The sequence below is a fragment of the Macaca nemestrina genome, chromosome 2, assembly GCF_043159975.1.
Source record: "Macaca nemestrina isolate mMacNem1 chromosome 2, mMacNem.hap1, whole genome shotgun sequence".
Lineage (NCBI taxonomy): Eukaryota > Metazoa > Chordata > Mammalia > Primates > Cercopithecidae > Macaca > Macaca nemestrina.
The window spans coordinates 173,314,687-173,336,594 of NC_092126.1; the positions used below are offsets into that span (position 1 = coordinate 173,314,687).

The 21,908-nt window shown below is 37.1% G+C and overlaps 1 long non-coding RNA gene across 4 annotated transcripts in view; it reads left to right on the forward strand.

The window, feature by feature from the left end:
• Positions 1–21,908, forward strand: part of LOC105477567 (uncharacterized) — a 577,843-nt gene that overhangs the window by 266,711 nt on the left and 289,224 nt on the right. The window lies entirely within an intron of this gene.

Here is a 21,908-nt window from a genome sequence, read left to right on the forward strand (position 1 = left end):
TGTTACATCTCAGACAGAAAATTCAAGGACTTGACACACTTGAGTCTATTTCATCCTCACCAGAACTATATTTAAACAAATTTTACAATATTGAATATGAAGTTTATAAACCTAACCATCCTAACTTTCTTTTCAGTCTCAAAATAAGTGATTTATTCTCTTACATTCTCTCTTTTCTAAACTCCAGCCTTTACATCAATACACACACGTACACACACACACACACACAGAGCAAATGGCTGTACCTATTATGTCCTTGTCATTGACTATTGAGACTGGAACTCTCTCCTTTTGCCTGCAAATCTCCTAACAGACTTGCACCTATACCTATATTCAATGTCTCTGTAGTTTCTAATTAAAAACCAAAAATTATATTGAAGGCCAACTCTCTGAAATTGCTCTTATCTAGATTACCAAAGACCTCCATGTTACCAATTTCAATGGCTCCTTCTCTGTCTTCATCTTACTCATTCCCTCAGTGACATTTTCCAGAGTGTACACACTACATTCCCTCCCTTTGAAACACTTTACTTGGCTCCCATGGTGTGACTGTACTCTGTTCCTACTATCTCACAAACTAATCCTTTTTAGGGTCATTTCCGGAGTCTTTTTACTTTTCCCAGCTTTTACCTTTTAGAGATTACCAGGGCTTTTTCTTTTCTGTCTCCACATTCTCTCCCAAAGCAATGTTTTTCAAGCTCTGACTTTAAATTCCATCTTTGTTCTAATAGCACTCAAAATTCTATGCTCGGCATAACTTATCCCATTGGCCACAAAATTATATATACAACTTCCTACTTCACATCTCTTGAAAATTGTACAGGCATTTTCAAATTTCACATGTCTAAATAGAAATTATTGACCGTTCTTAACTAATCCTCTCCCACAACTGCCTTTATGTGTTTCTTCCCCAAGACTCCCCCTCTCGGTCCATTACATTAGCTTTAATTTAGTAGTTCATCCCACAAAATTTAGAGTTATGCTTGATGATTCTTTCCGTATTTCCATCATATATCGAATATATTCCTCTTTCTGCCCAATTTTACCCCCTAATATGCTTCTCTTCATCTCTGCTATCAGTGCTTTACACCAACTCACCTTTCATCTCAACTAATGCAACAACTCTTTTCTCGACATTATTTCTTCAACTTCTGACTTTTGATAATCAGTTTCTTGTCCAGTAGACAATGGTCTTTTAAAAAACGTACATCGGGTTATGCTATTCTGAATGTCTTTCAAGGACTTTCTTTTTTTTTTTTTTTTTTCTTTTTTTTTTTGAGACGGAGTCTTGCTCTGTCACCCAGGCTGGAGTGCAGTGGCCGGATTTCAGCTCACTGCAAGCTCCGCCTCCCGGGTTCACGCCATTCTCCTGCCTCAGCCTCCCGAGTAGCTGGGACTACAAGAAGGTCGTCTGCATTAGCTGCCTTTCTGCATGAAAAACTTTTTATTGGCATGAATATTTCTCTCTCATTTAAGGTCTCGAATTTTATGTTGCTGCTACAGAAAAACGCAATGAAACTTAAATCACTTTCTATCACATTATCCTGATTTGTTTTCTCCATGGCACTTCCAGCTATTGAGACTATTACTTATTATTTTTACGTGTTTATTTTTGTGTACTTTTTGTAGTTGTATATATTCAGCTGTATTATTTGAAAAACTTTCCATGTAAACAAAACCTTAGCTAATAAGAACATTAGAACTCTAGATGCTCTTTACTAAGTCAAACTCCTTAATACCTTAATACACCCAATAATCTATTCAAAGTTCTATCTCTCAACTCTTTGCTTCTTTTTTTTTTTTGAATGTGAAGAGTAACTCTTTACTCTCTGGTAGGACTGTCTTGAATTGGCACAGAATGGAAAATAAAAACTGGTATTCTTAATAGCTTGTCTCCCAAAAGACTGATTTATCTTTTTTCTTTAATTTTTCCCTTATTCAATCTGTTGTTTATTGTTGTCTCTAAAGAGTAAAATTTCCCTTGATTTTAAGTGCAAACATCATAATGACTTTTGTAGGGTGATAAAAAATGTATGCATACCATATCTTTGGTGCAAACAGAACAGTACCCAAGAAATACTGGTTTACATTTTTGCTTTCTGAAAATATTTTTGGCAATAAGTGAGCCTGAACTGAAATGTGTTTCTCAAAGCAATGGTCAATGTATAGATTTTTCTATATTATATTGAAATGTTTAAGTAACTGTTCCTTTTGAAAGAAAAGATGATTTAGAGAATGTGTACGTTTTTCTTCTGATCGCCATATGTTCCCTCCTTATGACTCCTATATAGGATTAATAGCGTAGCCAAAGGGACAGCTGCTGGGTCAAAATACAGCAAAAGACTTTGCCTAAGAATTGGCCAATAATCTTGAGAAATTAACCAACAGGCTCTCAAATCACAAAAAGTCTTCCTTCTGTTGTGTAAGTCATCTGGGATTACTAGTCATAAGGGAAGGAATTTCCATCTGTTTCCATTACACTTTTTAATAACTCTTTTACATGACTAACAATTGCATTATAGATATTTCTTGACATATCTGACACGCCCACTCCACAATGAATTCTTCAAGGCCAAAGAAATTGTAACCTAGAGTATCTGAAGTGCTTGGTAAATATCTACTATGTAAATGGTACATAATTAATATACCATTACATTAATATAATACCATATTATGCTCTCAGTTAATTAGCCTTAACCATCCCATATCCAATATATTAGTTTTTCTGCCCAATTTATCCCCAATATGCTTCTCTTCATCTCTATTATCAACACTTTACACCAATTCACCTTTCACCTCAACTATTGCATCAACTCTTTTCCTGATATCTAAGATTATATTAATTCACCTTAACTTAAAATATAATATAGTATTTTTGTTTCTCACATTTTTAGCCTCATGTAGGAAGTTTGCATGGCAGAGTGTTTGGCTTCCTGATCATCGATCTTATCAATTCTGAAGACTAGGAAATCAGGTTGTATTATTAGGAAAACTGATGGAATCATTCAAGTCATCAAATTTTGCTATGTTATTTCTCTCTGTGTTAATATTAATTGTTGAGATTCAATAGAAGGAAAAATATTATGAAGTATTTTCCCATGCATGCATGCATTTATGAGAAGATTTTTACCCCTTAACATGTTAATTCAGGGCTAAAAATGAAATTTTCAACTTAAGGAAATAGAATATTTCTTACAGCTTAACTTTATAATGACACTATGACATCTGTGAAATATATAACTATTGTTAAGGCAAAAGAAATATTTTAAGGCAAATTTCTGGGGAAAAGAAACCAGAGGCTATAGTTATGAGCTCACTCCATTCAGGCAGCTGTAAAGGACAATGGTAAAGAGGGACTCATTAATGTAGATAATTTTTAATCCTGGTTATATCAGGGAAGAGATCGAATACACATTTCATGCACATTTTATGAAGGATTTCAGGTTCAAGGGCTGTTAGAGGCTCTTCTGCTAGAAGAGAAATGGGTGGATATAACTAAATAGAATTTGCTCCCCTCTAAATGTGTAGACATCAATTAAATGTACACATATGAATAATGACTTTTATAAAGAGACTTTTGAGTACTAAATAAAATTACTGTATAAAGTTGCATTGAAAAACATGTATTACATGTATTGTATTACATATACATATGTATATGTATATACACATATACATCCTCAAACATTCACACACATTGGTCTCAGCTAAGTAAAATCTGGATACAATGAAGGGAATGCTTCAAAAGTGAATGGTAAGTTTTTTGTGGAGGAGGAGAGAGGTGGTGATGAGATTACGGCAAGGTCTTGGTTTCATTTTAATTTTCCACACATTCCATGTATTTAACAATAAAATTACTTGCAGTTTATAATGAGAAAAAGTATTTATTGTAAACAGAGCATACCATGCCTCCAAAATAAATATATTACAAAGCACTTACCATAATAAATTATATGTGAGATAAATGAATATAACAAAATTTATTTAAATAATCCATATAGAATGGCTATCATGTGCTAGCATGGATGAGGTAGTAATTATGGGCACATAGCTATGTTTATTCACAACCAGTGAGTGATACAGGTTCACGGAGCTCACAGTTTAATGGTAAATAACATTTAAATAAACTATTATTTTATAAGTATACTTTGCAATCAATATAATACTTTTACATATCCAGAAGATAGATGAAATACATTAAAATTCTTCAGCACTGCTGAATGGTTGGGTTAAGGAGTCATTAAAGGGTTACAGTCAAATGCCAGTCAAAAATTCCCTATCTTTGGTTTCCAGGATCACCTTCAAGCTATTCACATCGGCTGCTTTTCTTTGTGAAAGGGTAATTCAGGAACGATGTTTTCATTAGTAATTGGGGAGAGTTACCTGTCTCTGTGCTAGTAATGGGATGAGGAAAGGACAAGAAAAGGTACAAGAGGCTAAAACTTCTTTTATTGTGAAATAATTTGAAACTTACAAAACATTTGCAAGCCAGTTGAAGTAACTTCTTTTCTGAATCATTTTAGTATATCTGGCCAATATTAATCCCCATTATCCCAAACTGAATAGTATACATTTTCTATAAACGAGAGCATTCTTTTATAAAATTACAAGCAAGACTAAAATCAGAAAATTAACATTGATAGGCTATTACTACCTCCGCCGACCCCATTTAAGTGTTATGAATTGCTTATTATAAAAGGAAAAAATTTCATCCAGATTGGTATTTTGCATTTAGTTGTCATTTTTTGGGTCCCATTTAATTTACATTAGTTCCTCAATCTTTTTTACTTTCATTAACTTAACATTTTTTGAACATTAAAGGCCAAATATTTTGTATAATGTTGCTCCACTTTTATTTGTGCCATGTTGCTTCATAATTAAATTCAAGGTATATATTTTTGACATTAATACCACAGAAGTGATGCTATATTCTCACTGCATCTTCTCAGGTGGTAAATAATTTTAATTTGTCCAAATATTTTCAAGTCAAGTGAAATTATGAAGTCACCATTTTACTAAAGTGGTGGTTTACCAACTTCCATATATATATACATACACACACACATATATACACATACATATATACACACACAGAGTATACACTCTCTATATAATATACTACATATATAATTCATTATTTATAAGAATTTTATAAAAAAGGGAATATCCACTTTCTTATGAAACATTAACTCAGCAGTTTTTTTTTTAATTATTATACTTTAAGTTCTGGGATGCATGTGCAGAATGTGCAGTTTTGTTACATAGGTATACATGTGTCATGGTGGTTTGCTGTACCCATAAACCCATCATCTACATTAAGTATTTCTCCTAATGCTCTCTCTCCCCTTGCACCCCACCCTGCAACAGGCCCCGGTATGTGATGTTCTCCTCCCTGTGCCCATATGTTCTCATTGTTCAACTCCCACTTATAAGTGAGAACATGCAGTATTTGGTTTTCTGTTCCTGCATTAGTTTGCTGAGAATTGTGTTTTCCAGCTTCATCCATGACCCTGCAAAGGACATGAACTCTTTCTTTTTCATGGCTGCATAGTATTCCATGGTGTATATGTGCCACATTTTCTTTAACCAGTCTATCATTGATGTGCATTTGTGTTGGTTCCAAGTCTTTGCTATTATAAATAGTGTTGCAATAAACATATGTGTGCATGTGTCTGTATAGTAGAATGATTTCTAATCCTTTGGGTATATACCCAGTAATGGGATTGTTGGGTCAAATTATATTTCTAGTTCTAGATCCTTGAAGAATTGCCACACTGTCTTCCACAATGGTTGAACAAATTTACACTCCCACCAACAGTTTAAAAGAGTTCCTATTTCTCCACATCGTTTCCAGCATCTGTTGTTTCCTGACTTTTTAATGATTGCCATTCTAACTGGTGTGAGATGGTATCTCATTTTGGTTTTGATTTGCATTTCTCTAATGACCAATGATGATGAGCTTTTATTCATTTGTTTGTTGCCCAAAAGAAGAAATGTCTTCTTTTGAAAAGTGTCTGTTCATATCCTTTGCCCACTTTTTGCTGGGGTTGTTTTTTTCTCGTAAATTTGTTTAAGTTCCTTGTAGATTCCGGATATTAGCCCTTTGTCAGAGGGATAGATTGCTAAAATTTACTCCCATTCCGCAGGTTGCCTGATCACTCTGATGATAGATTCTTTTGCTGTGCAGAAGTTCTTTAGTTTAATTAGATCCCATTTGTTAATTTTGGCTTTTATTGCAATTGTTTTTGGTGGTTTTTTTTTTTTCCTCCCCCCCCGCCCCCCGCCGGAGTCTTGCTCTGTCCCCCAGGCTGGAGTGCAGTGGTGTGATCTCGGCTCACTGCAAGCTCCGCCTCCCAGTTTCACGCCATTTTCTTGCATCAGCCTCGGAGTAGCTGAGACTACAGGCACCCACCACCACACCTGGCTAATATTTGTATTTTCAGTAGAGATGGAGTTTCACTATGTTAGCCAGGATGGTCTCAATCTCCTGACCTCATGATCTGCCCGCCTCAGCCTCCCAAAGTGCTGGGACATGAACTCTTTGCCCATGCCTATGTCCTGAATGGTATTGCCTAGGTTTTCTTCTAGGGTTTTATGGTTTTAGGTCTTCGATTTAAATCTTTAATCCATCTTGAGTTAAGTTTTGTATAACATGTAAGGAAGTGGTCCAATTTCAGTTGTCTACACATGGCTAGCCAGTTTTCCCAACACTATTTTTTAAATAGGGAATTGTTTCCCCATTGCTTATTTTTGTAAAGTTTGTCAAAGATCAGATGGCTATAGATGTGTAGTGTTATTTCTGAGGCCGCTGCTCTATTCCATTGGTCTATATTTCTGTTTTGGTACCAGTACTACACTGTTTTGGTTACTGTAGCCTTCTAATATAGTTCAAAGTCAGGTAGTGTGATGCCTGTAGCTTTGTTCGTTTTGCTTAGGATTGTCTTGGCTCTATGGGCTCTTTTTTGGTTTCATACGAAATTTGAAGTAGTTTTTTCTAATTCTGTGAAGAAAGTCAGTGGTAGCTTGATGTGAATAGCATTGAATCTATAAATTTCTTTGGGCAGTAAGGCTGTTTTCACGATATTGATTCTTCCTATCCATGAGCATGGAATGATTTTCCATTTGTTTCTATCCTCTCTTATTTCCTTGATCAGTGGTTTGTAGTTCTCCTTCAAGAGGTCCTTCACATCCCTTGTAAGCTGTATTCCTAGGCATTTTATTCTCTTTGTAGCTACTGTAAATGGGAGTTCAGTCATGATTTGGCTCTGTTTGTCTATTACTGGTGTATAAGAATGCTTGTGATTTTTGCACATTGATTTTGTATCCTGAGACTTTGCTGAAGTTGCTTATCAACTTAAGGAGTTTTGGGACTGAAAAGATGGGGTTTTCTAAATATACACTCATGTCATCTGCAAACAGAGATAATTTGACCTCCTCACTTCCTATTTGAATACCCTTTATTTCATTCTCTTGCCTAATTGCCCTGGCCAGAACTTCCAATACTATATAAATAGGAGTGGAACTCACTGGTTTTTTTCATTGCTGTTTCTTACCTGATTATTAGTATGATGATAAGTGCCAATGATTATTTTCTAACTACATTTTTTTATACTAATAATTTTTAATTCTACTCTAAAATAACTGTTTGCCTTCTCCCTTTTATATCCATTTATTTACATCAGGATAGGCTCAAAGATTTCTATTTTACTTAAAGGGTTATTATCAGTGACAATCTTCACTTGGTGCTCAAATTGTTCCATATTTGGCCAGTGGGAGTCCTTCAACATTTTTTTGGTGTCCTTATCAGTCTTTGAACACTTCCTTACTTTCTGACTGATACGATTTGGCTCTGTGTCCCCACCCAAATCTCATGTTGAATTGTAACCCCCATGTGTCAACGGAGAAACCTGTAATCTCCACGTGTTGAGAGAGAGAGAGGTGATTGGATCATGGCAGTGGTTTCCCCCATGCTGTTCTCGTGATAGTTCTCCCGATAGTGAGTTTTCACGAGATCTGATGGTTTTATAACCCAGTTTTCTCTGCTCTTGCTTGCCCCTCTCCTGCAGCCTTGTGAAGTAGGTGCCTGCTTCCCCTTCTGTCATAATTGTAAGTATTCTGAGGTCTCTCTTGCCATGCAGAACTGTGAGTCAATTTAACCTCCTTTGTTTATAAATTAGCCAGTCTTAGGTAGTATCTTTATAACAGTGTAAAAATGGACTAATACAGTGACAAATAAGATGTTGCAAGCCTATCTTGTATTTTCCCTGCTTCATCCCTGAAATTCAAGTTCTTTTAGTCAAAAATGCTATTTAGAAACCAAGATCTGGGCTCTAGGAGTGCTAGAAGCTATTAAGTGTCATTATTAACATGTCCTCTCAATGGATAATCTAGTGTATGCCTATGTATGTATGTGTGTATTCATGTTCATATATATATACATGTATCACCTACATACATATATTTATCTATATACACATATATTGAAAAGCACAAATTTATGCCAATACCAGTCCAGTATCATCGGTTAATTTTTACTTACCCCCTTTCCTATTAACCTCAATTTAAGTACCTATTTGATTCTTCATCCAAGATGTAATAGATCTCCTATCACAGCCAACCCTCCGCATGGAAATTCTTCTTACTCCTTTCAGGCTCTGATACCTTATGCAAGGTCACCATTGTTTCCCCAAATTTTCAACCCATACACACACAAGACACATACACCACATGGGCACCTACCTTACTGAGAGGTGACAATGGGCTAGCAGCCCTCACTCTCAGTGCCTCCTCAGCCTCTGGCCTGGGCATCCACTCTGGCGGTGTTTGAGGAGCCCTTCAGCCCACAGCGGCACCGTGGGAGCCCCTCTCTGGGCTGGCTGAGGCTGGAGCCACCTCCCTCTGCTTGCCAGGAGGCGTGGAGGGAGAGGTGCGGGCAGGAACCGGGGTTGCTCGCAGGCCAGTGTGAGTTCTGGCAGGCGTGGGCGCGGGCTTCGCGGGCTGCACACAAAGCGGCCCGCAGGCCCAGAGCAGTGAGTGGCTTTGCACTTGGGCCAGCAGCTGCGGAGGTTGCACGGGGTCCCCCAGCAGTGCCGGCCTGCCAGCCCCGCACTCAAATTCTCCCCGGGCCTTAGCTGCTTCCCCGAGGGGCAGGGCTCTGGACCTGCAGCCTGCCATGTCTGAGCTCCCCCCGTGCAGTGGGCTCCAGTGGCCCGAGCCTCCTCCACTGGTGCCGCACCCTGCTCCGTGGAACCCGGTACCATCCACAGCCCAACGGCTGAGGAGTGCAGTGGTGGCTCAGGACTGGCAGGCAGCTCTGCCTGCAGCCCTGGTGCAGGATCCCCTGGGTGAAGCCAGCTGGGCTCCTGAACTCGGTGGGGACTTGGAGAACTTTTATATCTAGCAGGAGGATCCTATGTGCACCAATCAGCACTCTGTATCTAGCTAACCTAGTGGAGACTTGGAGGACTAGCCCTCTGTGACTCTGTGTCTAGATCAAGGATTGTAAATGCACCAATCAGTACTCTGTGTCTAGCTCAGGGTTTGTGAATACACCAATCAGCACTCTGTGTCTAGTTCAAGGTTTGTAAATACAGCAATTGGTACTCGGTATCTTGCTAACTCTGTATCTAGCTAACTAGCACTCTGTTACTCTGTGTCTAGCTCAAGGATTGTAAATGCACCAATCAGCACTCTGTCAAAACGGACCAATCAGCCCTCTGTAAAATAGACCAATCAGCTCTCTGTAAAATGGACCAATCAGCAGGATGTGGGTGGGGCCAGATAAGGGAATAAAAGCAGGCTGCCTTAGCTACCCAGCAGTAACTCCCTGGGGTGTTCATCCGCACGGTGAACGCTTTGTTCTTTTGCTGTTTGCTGCTGCTAACCGTTTGGGTTCACGCTGCTCTTATGAGTTGTAACACTCACCACAAAGGTCTGCAGCTTCGCTCCTAACAGTGAGACCACGAACCCGCCAGAAGAAAGAAGCTCGGGACACATCTGAACATCTGAAGGAACAAATTCCAGACACATCAACTGTAGCACTCACTGCCATGGTCTGCAGCTTCGTTCTTGAAGTCAGAGAGACCAAGAACCCACCAATTCCGGACACATTACTCTGACCCATCAAATGGATTTGGGGACTAAATTATTCAGGAAGAATAAAAGGAAGGAGGAAATGAAGGAGGGCTGTTATTATAAATGCATATGCCCGTGGGCTGCATAAAGCAAAAATTGAGGAATATTTAACCAAAGGCACTTCAGTTATTTTTTATTCTCATAAGCGAATGAGGACAGGTAGAAGCAGAGAGCTTTGGCTATTGTTTGTCAGCGTTTACTCGTAGTTCAGTAGCTTGTGTTGTGTCTAAGTAGTCCACCCTCCCCTGTGGAAGTGGGGGTGTGGATGAGGGGAGAAAACTGGAGAGAGAATTCCAACATAGTACATTCAGTAACATGTTTACCACAGTTTTTTTGGTTGTCCACGGGCTTAAATCTGATGTATGTAGAGGAATATTTTTGCTCTAATCTATGAATTAACTTTGGGTTTAAGGGTCAGAACTTCACTGGCCTTTGTTTCTTAACTCAATTTTTTTTATATTTCTTCCACTGAAAAAATGCAGTCAGATGTATTAAGTATATCAGATTTGTGGAATGGAGATGTATGATACAGATCTTGCTAACTATAGTAATAGTTCAAACAACAAAAATAGTAAATTTTTTTTTTTTTCCTAAAATCATGACTGAATGTTTGTGGATTTCAAATTGATTATACCTCATCTTTCTATTTTACTTTAGAAAGGGATATATGTATATAAAGTACAAAGAGAGTATATCACCTATAATTCCACTTCCCTGAAGGTCTTTAAAAACCTTTTGATTAATATCTTTTCTATATTACGCCAACATACACATACATTTAAGGTTTTTAATGAAATTTTGATCTCGTGTGTATTGTTCAACAAATTCTTTTTAATTTAGCAACATAGTATGTCACCAAATAATTTACAAAAGGTTTTTTGTTGGCCTAAAATTCCGTTTTATACATTTGTCATTATTTAACTAAATGACTTTTGGGGGCATTTATATCATTCATTTCATTTTTATGAATGTGTTGCCATAAATATCTTAGTAAAATTTTTCTGTACCTTCTTTCCAATAACCTCTTAAAACTTTGGTCAAGATAAAAATTTTAAATTCAAATTTCCCTCAGAAAATTTGAAATAACTCCATTTGCCTCATGAGAGTATCCATGCATCCCTTCCTTTACTACAGGATCTTGATAATACACAATCTTTAAAATTTTTGAGTTATCTTTACCAAATTGATAAATGAAAGTGGCATACCATTTCAATATGCATTTTTATTATAAGAGCCACTAAATAGTCTTTCAAATATTTAGTGACTATATTTCTTCCTCTGGAAATTACTTATGTATATTAATTCACTACGTACTGTTAAAGGCCTGAGTAACCAAAGACTACCAAGCAGAAATCTGAAGCCGAAGGAATCAGCTTTACTGACTTGATGCAGGAAGGGAGGGCACTCCAGAGGAACGACAGAATGTCACATGATATGAGAGAGCAAAGGAAGCATCGGTAAGGTTTTGGTTCTTGTTGAATGACTGCGGAATGTTTAAGGGAAAAGGGTATTAATTCTGGATTTATTGCTGCTTCTAGACAAAACTTAAAGGATTCAAGTTTAACTAGGGATTGGGTGCTGTCATGAGGTGAAAGCATTTTAGCAATCAGGTGTTCCTAGTAACAGACATGAAAAGCAAAGAACTTCTGCGGGCATCGTTGGCAAACAAACAGAAGTCACAAAGAAAAGAATTTGCTATGGTATTTTACAGTATGGTCGTGGGGAAATAATATTTTCCACTAATTTAGATGCTAGCTTTTTCTGTGTTCAACCTTTCGTCCAGCCTGATTAATGGCAAAGCGGCCTTTTCCTTTTCCAATTATAGTTGGTATTTATTTTTGCAGTCCCTGACAGAGGTTTATACTTGATAGAACACAGTTAAGCAAAGTTTAGGCCATGTACATTATTGGATAGACACAGAATTTTCTATTACACATTCTTAAATTAGAGGTTTGGCATGTTCTTTTATTGAATAACTTTAGACAAGGTATTTAATTACTTTGTTCTTTTTTGTATCTGTTAAAAGGGGCTAGTAACAATAATTTAATATCTACCTTATAGGACAATTGAGAAAATTAAATGTAATTATTTATATAAAGCACTTATCAAAATGTCTAACTTGATGTAACTGCTTAAAATAGAATAGCAACTAAAATAGTGTTTTCAATAAGAGTTTTTCATGAACTAATTGGTGGAAACAATGACAAACACATGATTATGTGTGTACATATGGGAATTAAAGGACATCAGACTATGTGGAGGTTGTTAACACATTTTATAATTTGACAAATTGTAGGGGGGTGGTTAATGAATCTTAGTATTTAGAAGGGAAAGAGGAGCAAAATTTTGTAGATTTAGATGATATTATAGGCAGCATTCTCCTATTACCCTAGCATAGAAAAACTGAAGAGGTCAGTGAGAAATAGGTCTAGATACTGCAGGCTACTAGGCTGTGGCCTCTATTACAGAAACAAGAATATGCCCATTTCCAGAATTTTTCTGACAAAAGATTAAAGTTCTGTCTTCATGATTCTTGATGTAACTGAATTAACTTGAAGGGCATGTTCAAAATAAAGAGAAGTGAATTGTTTCACAGAACAGATTAATAAAATGAGAGGCAGAGATGTACAAGACATGAAGAAAGCATGGTGGGGGGGGCAGGTGTTCAAATGCTTATCATCAGATTAGAAAAAAAGCATCTCAAAAAGAGAACCATCATTCCATCATGAAAGGGAGGGGAAATAAGATGCCAAGTATATGTGGATTCAAAGCAAAAGTAATGAAGACAGATGGATTAGAACTAAATACAATGAAATAGTTGATGTATATGATACATGCACTTTCGTTGTTCTACAAATGCCAGTAGGTGTGTCCACTGTTTGGACTGTGATGTACGATGGTCTGGGATGGTGAAGAAATTGTGTACTCTGTGCTGGGAATAATGTTACTAAATCCAGTCAATAAAATCAATGAGAGACCACTTGAGGAGGTTCTAGACATCCCGCTATCCTTACAGCAGCTATTTGAGCTGTCACTCAAACACATGACCATGGGGAGGCAGTGGCCTTGATGTCTTAAACACTAGAAATCACTGAGGAAACCAGCTTGATGGTTTCATGCAGCCAGAAGGACACACAGTATTGCTACCAGCTGAGCAGAACTTAGAAAATGTTAGAGAAACTGTGTATGAAGGAGAGGAAATGAATATAATTTAGATGTTTTTGCTGCTTTCTTCAATAATTAGACAATCATAGGAAAAAATACTTAAATGAAAACTATGCCATCAATGTGTGATATCAGTTCAACTTCACCCTGAGCCAACTAGGTTATATAAAAAAGACTATTTTTTTAAATGGAATAGGTCAACTTTGAGTCATTAGTGGAACTAAATTGAGCTAAATCCAGACCACTTAACACCTGCTTTAATAATGCTGTTCTTATATTATTGTAGGAGAAGGGCTGTGTTTTGGTTTTTAGCTCTAGCTTTATCTGCTTTGTCTTATTTGACTTCTGTTTTTTGGTACAGCTAGGCATAGTTTGAAAGGAAGAAAAACTAGTCTATATTAAGTATGTCAGTAGAGGGGATGATAGCAATTCAGAATTAATCTCCTTGTAAAAATTCTGGAACTGCCCTTTCGTTGTGACCAATTGTAACATTATACTATTTTGAGCATTTTTCCTCTGCTCCATCTGACCTTTTAGATACTTACACAAGCGTTAATTGCCTTGAGCAGTCATGGAACAACTGTTCAACTCCTAATTACAAATTTCTGGAAGTTTTCACCATGCTATTTTCAACTTATTGGTAGACCAGTGCTAGGAAAACATTCCTGGAGATTGTCCAGGGAATATATGTATAGGTGTGCATGTGTGTCTATGTATGCATATATGTTGTGTACACATATATTTAAAAGTTTAGCATAAATTTGGAATAAATAAAATTCATTAACTTTCACTGTCAAAATTAACTGTCAAACCAATTAAAATTATGTTAGAAAATGTTCTAATCTCAGAAAAATTAATTTTATCTCAACAATGTTATGATATATTTAAACATCCAAAACTTATTTGTTAGATTGTTGCAAGATGCTGCTGTGACCTAAACCAAGTCATAATTTTAAAAATGTTATCTTTCTTAATGTAAAATCACAAATATTCATTTAGGTGTGAGACATCTGATTTAATTTTGGAAATCTTGTAGCTTAATAAAAAAGATATTCAAATTATGCTGAACTTTTCAGATCAAAAAAATGATGAGAGTTTTTTTCTTAAAAAAATATTTCTTAGGAAAAAAAGGAGTCATTTTGTCCTTTGAAATAATATAGAAGAAACGAAAACAAAAATATGGTGCAATAAGTGAAAATATATTTAGCTCATTGACTCTGCTTTAATAAGTTTGCACATCAGGTTATTCAGATTATACATAAAAAATTTTCCTAACTTTCATTACAGGTTAACGAGTAAGAAGAAATTCCTCCATAGACACTTAGCAGCTTCATGCTTGTAATAATTAATTGTTAGTTTATTTTATCTGTATTCAATAACTTTTTAAAGCATGATAAAACAGAATTTAAAACTCTAAGAAAGCTATTGGCAAATAAACATTTATTTTTTAAAAATTTATAACAAAGTTAATACAAAAATATTTTTATTATTTTCTTTTTGTTTTGTTTTGTTTTATTTTTTTTTTCAATTTATTTATTATTATTATACTTTAAGTTGTAGGGTACATGTGCATAACGTGCAGGTTTGTTACATATGTATACTTGTGCCATGTTGGTGTGCTGCACCCATCAACTCGTCATTTACATCAGGTATAACTCCCAATGCAATCCCTCCCCCCTCCCCCCTCCCCATGATAGGCCCCGGTGTGTGATGTTCCCCTTCCTGAGTCCAAGTGATCTCATTGTTCAGTTTCCACCTATGAGTGAGAACATGCGGTGTTTGGTTTTCTGTTCTTGTGATAGTTTGCTAAGAATGATGGTTTCCAGCTGCATCCATGTCCCTACAAAGGACACAAACTCATCCTTTTTTATGGCTGCATAGTATTCCATGGTGTATATGTGCCACATTTTCTTAATCCAATCTGTCACTGATGGACATTTGGGTTGATTCCAAGTCTTTGCTATTGTGAATAGTGCTGCAATAAACATACGTGTGCATGTGTCTTTATTGCAGCATAATTTATAATCCTTTGGGTATATACCCAGTAATGGGATGGCTGGGTCATATGGTACTTCTAGTTCTAGATCCTTGAGGAATCGCCATACTGTTTTCCATAATGGTTGAACTAGTTTACAATCCCACCAACAGTGTAAAAGTGTTCCTATTTCTCCATATCCTCTCCAGCACCTGTTGTTTCCTGACTTTTTAATGATCGCCATTCTAACTGGTGTGAGATGGTATCTCATTGTGGTTTTGATTTGCATTTCTCTGATGGCCAGTGATGATGAGCATTTTTTCATGTGTCTGTTGGCTGTATGCATGTCTTCTTTTGAGAAATGTCTGTTCATATCCTTTGCCCACTTTTTGATGGAGTTGTTTGTTTTTTTCTTGTAAATTTGTTTGAGTTCTTTGTAGGTTCTGGATATTAGCCCTTTGTCAGATGAGTAGATTGCAAAAATTTTCTCCCATTCTGTAGGTTGCCTATTCACTCTGATGGTAGTTTCTTTTGCTGTGCAGAAGCTCTTTAGTTTAATGAGATCCCATTTGTCAATTTTGGCTTTTGCTGCTGTTGCTTTTGGTGTTTTAGACATGAAGTCTTTGCCCATGCCTATGTCCTGAATGGTACTACCTAGGTTTTCCTCTAGGATTTTTATGGTATTAGGTCTAACATTTAAGTCTCTAATCCATCTTGAATTAATTTTCGTATAAGGAGTAAGGAAAGGATCCAGTTTGAGCTTTCTACTTATGGCTAGCCAATTTTCCTAGCACCATTTATTAAATAGGGAATCCTTTCCCCATTTCTTGTTTCTCTCAGGTTTGTCAAAGATCAGATGGCTGTAGATGTGTGGTATTATTTCTGAGGACTCTGTTCTGTTCCATTGGTCTATATCTTTGTTTTGGTACCAGTACCATGCTGTTTTGGTTACTGTAGCCTTGTAGTATAGTTTGAAGTCAGGTAGCGTGATGCCTCCAGCTTTGTTCTTTTGACTTAGGATTGTCTTGGAGATGCGGGCTCTCTTTTGGTTCCATATGAACTTTAAAGCAGTTTTTTCCAATTCTGTGAAGAAACTCATTGGTAGCTTGATGGGGATGGCATTGAATCTATAAATTACCTTGGGCTGTATGGCCATTTTCACGATATTGATTCTTCCTATCCATGAGCATGGTATGTTCTTCCATTTGTTTGTGTCCTCTTTTATTTCACTGAGCAGTGGTTTGTAGTTCTCCTTGAAGAGGTCCTTTACATCCCTTGTCAGTTGGATTCCTAGGTATTTTATTCTCTTTGAAGCAATTGTGAATGGAAGTTCATTCCTGATTTGTCTCTCTGTTTGTCTGTTACTGGTGTATAAGAATGCTTGTGATTTTTGCACATTAATTTTGTATCCTGAGACTTTGCTGAAGTTGCTTATCAGCTTAAGGAGATTTTGGGCTGAGACAATGGGGTTTTCTAAATATACAATCATGTCATCTGCAAAGAGGGACAATTGGACTTCTTCTTTTCCTAACTGAATACCCTTGATTTCTTTCTCTTGCCTAATTGCCCTAGCCAGAACTTCCAACACTATGTTGAATAGGAGTGGTGAGAGAGGGCATCCCTGTCTTGTGCCAGTTTTCAAAGGGAATTTTTCCAGTTTTTGCCCATTCAGTATGATATTGGCTGTGGGTCTGTCATAAATAGCTCTTATTATTTTGAGGTATGTTCCATCAATACCAAATTTATTGAGCGTTTTTAGCATGAAGGGCTGTTGAATTTTGTCAAAAGCCTTTTCTGCATCTATTGAGATAATCATGTGGTTCTTGTCTTTGGTTCTGTTTATATGCTGGATTATGTTTATTGATTTGCGAATGTTGAACCAGCCTTGCATCCCAGGGATGAAGCCCACTTGATCATGGTGGATAAGCTTTTTGATGTGTTGCTGAATCCGGTTTGCCAGTATTTTATTGAGGATTTTTGCATCGATGTTCATCAGGGATATTGGTCTAAAATTCTCTTTTTTTGTTGTGTCTCTGCCAGGCTTTGGTATCAGGATGATGTTGGCCTCATAAAATGAGTTAGGGAGGATTCCCTCTTTTTCTATTGATTGGAATAGTTTCAGAAGGAATGGTACCAACTCCTCCTTGTACCTCTGGTAGAATTCAGCTGTGAATCCATCTGGTCCTGGACTTTTTTTGATTGGTAGGCTATTAATTATTGCCTCAATTTCAGAGCCTGCTGTTGGTCTATTCAGGGATTCAACTTCTTCCTGGTTTAGTCTTGGAAGAGTGTAAGTGTCCAGGAAATTATCCATTTCTTCTAGACTTTCCAGTTTATTTGCATAGAGGTGTTTATAGTATTCTCTGATGGTAGTTTGTATTTCTGTGGGGTCGGTGGTGATATCCCCTTTATCATTTTTAATTGTGTCGATTTGATTCTTCTCTCTTTTCTTCTTTATTAGTCTTGCTAGTGGTCTGTCAATTTTGTTGATCTTTTCAAAAAACCAACTCCTGGATTCATTGATTTTTTGGAGGGTTTTTTGTGTCTCTATCTCCTTCAGTTCTGCTCTGATCTTAGTTATTTCTTGCCTTCTGCTAGCTTTTGAATGTGTTTGCTCTTGCTTCTCTAGTTCTTTTAATTGCGATGTTAGAGTGTCAATTTTAGATCTTTCCTGCTTTCTCTTGTGGGCATTTAGTGCTATCAATTTCCCTCTACACACTGCTTTAAATGTGTCCCAGAGATTCTGGTATGTTGTATCTTTGTTCTCATTGGTTTCAAAGAACATCTTTATTTCTGCCTTCATTTCGTTATGTACCCAGTAGTCATTCAGGAGCAGGTTGTTCAGTTTCCATGTAGTTGAGCGGTTTTGATTGAGTTTCTTAGTCCTGAGTTCTAGTTTGATTGCACTGTGGTCTGAGAGACAGTTTGTTATAATTTCTGTTCTTGTACATTTGCTGAGGAGTGCTTTACTTCCAATTACGTAGTCAATTTTGGAGTAAGTACGATGTGGTGCTGAGAAGAATGTATATTCTGTTGATTTGGGGTGGAGAGTTCTATAGATGTCTATTAGGTCTGCTTGCTGCAGAGATGAGTTCAATTCCTGGATATCCTTGTTAACTTTCTGTCTCGTTGATCTGTCTAATGTTGACAGTGGAGTGTTGAAGTCTCCCATTATTATTGTATGGGAGTCTAAGTCTCTTTGTAAGTCTCTAAGGACTTGCTTTATGAATCTGGGTGCTCCTGTATTGGGTGCATATATATTTAGGATAGTTAGCTCTTCCTATTGAATTGATCCCTTTACCATTATGTAATGGCCTTCTTTGTCTCTTTTGATCTTTGATGGTTTAAAGTCTGTTTTATCAGAGACTAGTATTGCAACCCCTGCTTTTTTTTGTTCTCCATTTGCTTGGTAAATCTTCCTCCATCCCTTTATTTTGAGCCTATGTATGTCTCTGCATGTGAGATGGGTCTCCTGAATACAGCAGACTGATGGGTCTTGACTCTTTATCCAGTTTGCCAGTCTGTGTCTTTTAATTGGAGCATTTAGTCCATTTACATTTAAGGTTAAGATTGTTATGTGTGAACTTGATCCTGCCATTATGATATTAACTGGTTATTTTGCTCGTTAGTTGATGCAGTTTCTTTCTAGCCTCGATGGTCTTTACATTTTGGCATGTTTTTGCAATGGCTGGTACCGGTTGTTCCTTTCCATGTTTAGTGCTTCCTTCAGGGTCTCTTGTAAGGCCTAGTGGTGACAAAATCTCTAAGCATTTGCTTATCTGTAAAGGATTTTATTTCTCCTTCACTTATGAAACTTAGTTTGGCTGGATATGAAATTCTGGGGTTAAAATTCTTTTCTTTAAGAATGTTGAATATTGGCCCCCACTCTCTTCTGGCTTGGAGAGTTTCTGCCGAGAGATCTGCTGTTAGTCTGATGGGCTTCCCTTTGTGGGTAACCCAACCTTTCTCTCTGGCTGCCCTTAAGATTTTTTCCTTCATTTCAACTTTGGTGAATCTGCCAATTATGTGTCTTGGAGTTGCTCTTCTCAAGGAGTATTTTTGTGGCGTTCTCTGTATTTCCTGAATTTGAATGTTGGCTTGCCCTACTAGGTTGGGGAAGTTCTCCTGGATGATATCCTGAAGAGTGTTTTCCAACTTGGTTCCATTTTCCCCCTCACTTTCAGGCACCCCAATCAGACGTAGATTTGGTCTTTTTACATAATCCCATACTTCTTGCAGGCTTTGTTCATTTCTTTTTCTTCTTTTTTCTTTTGGTTTCTCTTCTCGCTTCATTTCATTCATTTGATCCTCAATCGCTGATACTCTTTCTTCCAGTTGATCGAGTCGGTTACTGAAGCTTGTGCATTTGTCACGTATTTCTCGTGTCATGGTTTTCATCTCTTTCATTTCATTTATGACCTTCTCTGCATTAATTACTCTAGCCATCAATTCTTCCACTTTTTTTTCAAGATTTTTAGTTTCTTTGCGCTGGGTACGTAATTCCTCCATTAGCTCTGAGAAGTTTGATGGACTGAAGCCTTCTTCTCTCATCTCGTCAAAGTCATTCTCCGTCCAGCTTTGATCCGTTGCTGGTGATGAGCTGCGCTCCTTTGCCGGGGGAGATGCGCTCTTATTTTTTGAATTTCCAGCTTTTCTGCCCTGCTTTTTCCCCATCTTTGTGGTTTTATCTGCCTCTGGTCTTTGATGATGGTGATGTACTGATGGGGTTTTGGTGTAGGTGTCCTTCCTGCTTGATAGTTTTCCTTCTAACAGTCAGGACCCTCAGCTGTAGATCTGTTGGAGATTGCTTGAGGTCCACTCCAGACCCTGTTTGCCTGGGTATCAGCAGCAGAGGCTCAGTTGAAAATGCAGAAATCACCGGTCTTCTGTGTCGCTTGCGCTGGGAGTTGGAGACTGGAGCTGTTCCTATTCGGCCATCTTGCTCCGCCCCCATTTTTATTATTTTCATATAAAATATAACTGTGAGCTGGACAGAAATCTAGATGCCAGATTTTTCTTAGTCATGGTCAAATATAAACTCAACTCTATGTCTTTCATGCTCTAAAACATACGATTTTTGCAGCTTCAACATTTGTATCTGTGCTTGTTATTGAGTCTAAAGTAATCGTTCGGGCAAGGTGCAGTAGCTCACACCTGTAATCCCAGCCCTTTGGGAGGCCTAGGTGGTCGGATTGCCTGAGGCCAGGAGTTCAAGACCAGGCTGGCCAAAATGGTGAAACCCCATCTCTATTAATAATACCAAAAAATTAGCCCAGTGTAGTGGCGCACACTTGTGATCACAGCTACTTGGGAGGCTGAGGCAGGAGAATCACTTGAACCCAGGAGGTGAAGGTTGCAGTGAGCCGCGATTGCACCACTGCATTCCAGCCTGGGTGACAAGAGTGAAGCTCCATCAATAAATAAATAAATAAAATAAATAAATAAATAAATAAATGTATCATTTGCAGTTTCTAGTGTGAACAAAGAATAAATATTAAAAACCAGGATGTAATCAACACATGAAACGACTGAGAGCCAATAATTAATTTGTCCAATATGCTCTTCTATCAAATGACAAAAATGGGATTTGAGCTCAGATTTCTCTGACTAAAATTTTTCTCCCCATCAGTAGTTCCCAACATTTTTATTACATAGATCTCTATTTAACCATTAGAAATTGCAGATACCAATGTAAGATATTTTAGTGATTAAGAAGTTGGCATTGGCATTAGGTTCTCTGGATTTGGATCTCAGCTCTTCCAGTCAATAGCTGCATGGCCATAAATAAGTTGTTTACACTCTGTATGATTTAGGTTTTTAATCTCAAAAAAAGAATAAATTAATAACTCTGAAAATATCCTTATAATAAGGACTAGATACGATAATTCATGCTAACATAACTAGTAGGCCAGGCTCATTGTTGAGAACCACTGCACTATACTTGCTATATATTAGTAAAACTCTTTATATTTTTATAGCAGGTGAAAATTATCGTCCCTTCTGTTTGCTGCAATAAGACATGACTTTCTACTTAAATTTTTTTCTTTACTGACACTTTGCCTGAATATTCTCCTAATGGAAGCCACTTCTGTTGTTTGCCAGAGTTAACTTTAGCCAGCATGGCTTTTTGTTTAAACACATTAGAAAACTCCTTTTCACAGTAAGTGATCTTACTTCCTGCAACTTATATTAGGCCTAAGAACAGGTACCCTTTTCTGCATTTGAGTGGAGATCAAAAGCTATTATAGTACACATAGTGCCACTAGAAAACTCTCTGTTAGCTGGTAATGCCTTGGGTTGTATTATTTCACAAAAGTTGAATATCTGTTCAAGTTCACACCAATCATAATAGTGACTTTTTTTTTTGAGAGACTGAGCTCCATTTAGTCAAACTATGATAGTGTCTACTTTCTGTTCAATTTCTCTTCAAAACTCCCATTTTATTTGAAATTGTCTGTGTGCATCATTAAAGAAACACATTTATATTTATTCCTTAAGAACAACTTGCAGAAGAGAAAGAATTATCTTGAATCTGGGATATTTCCCCATTTAAAGAAGAAATTATTTGTTGCAATGACTTCTATAAACTATTCAGACTACTGAAGCTTAGAAAACATCTTAAAATGGATAAGTG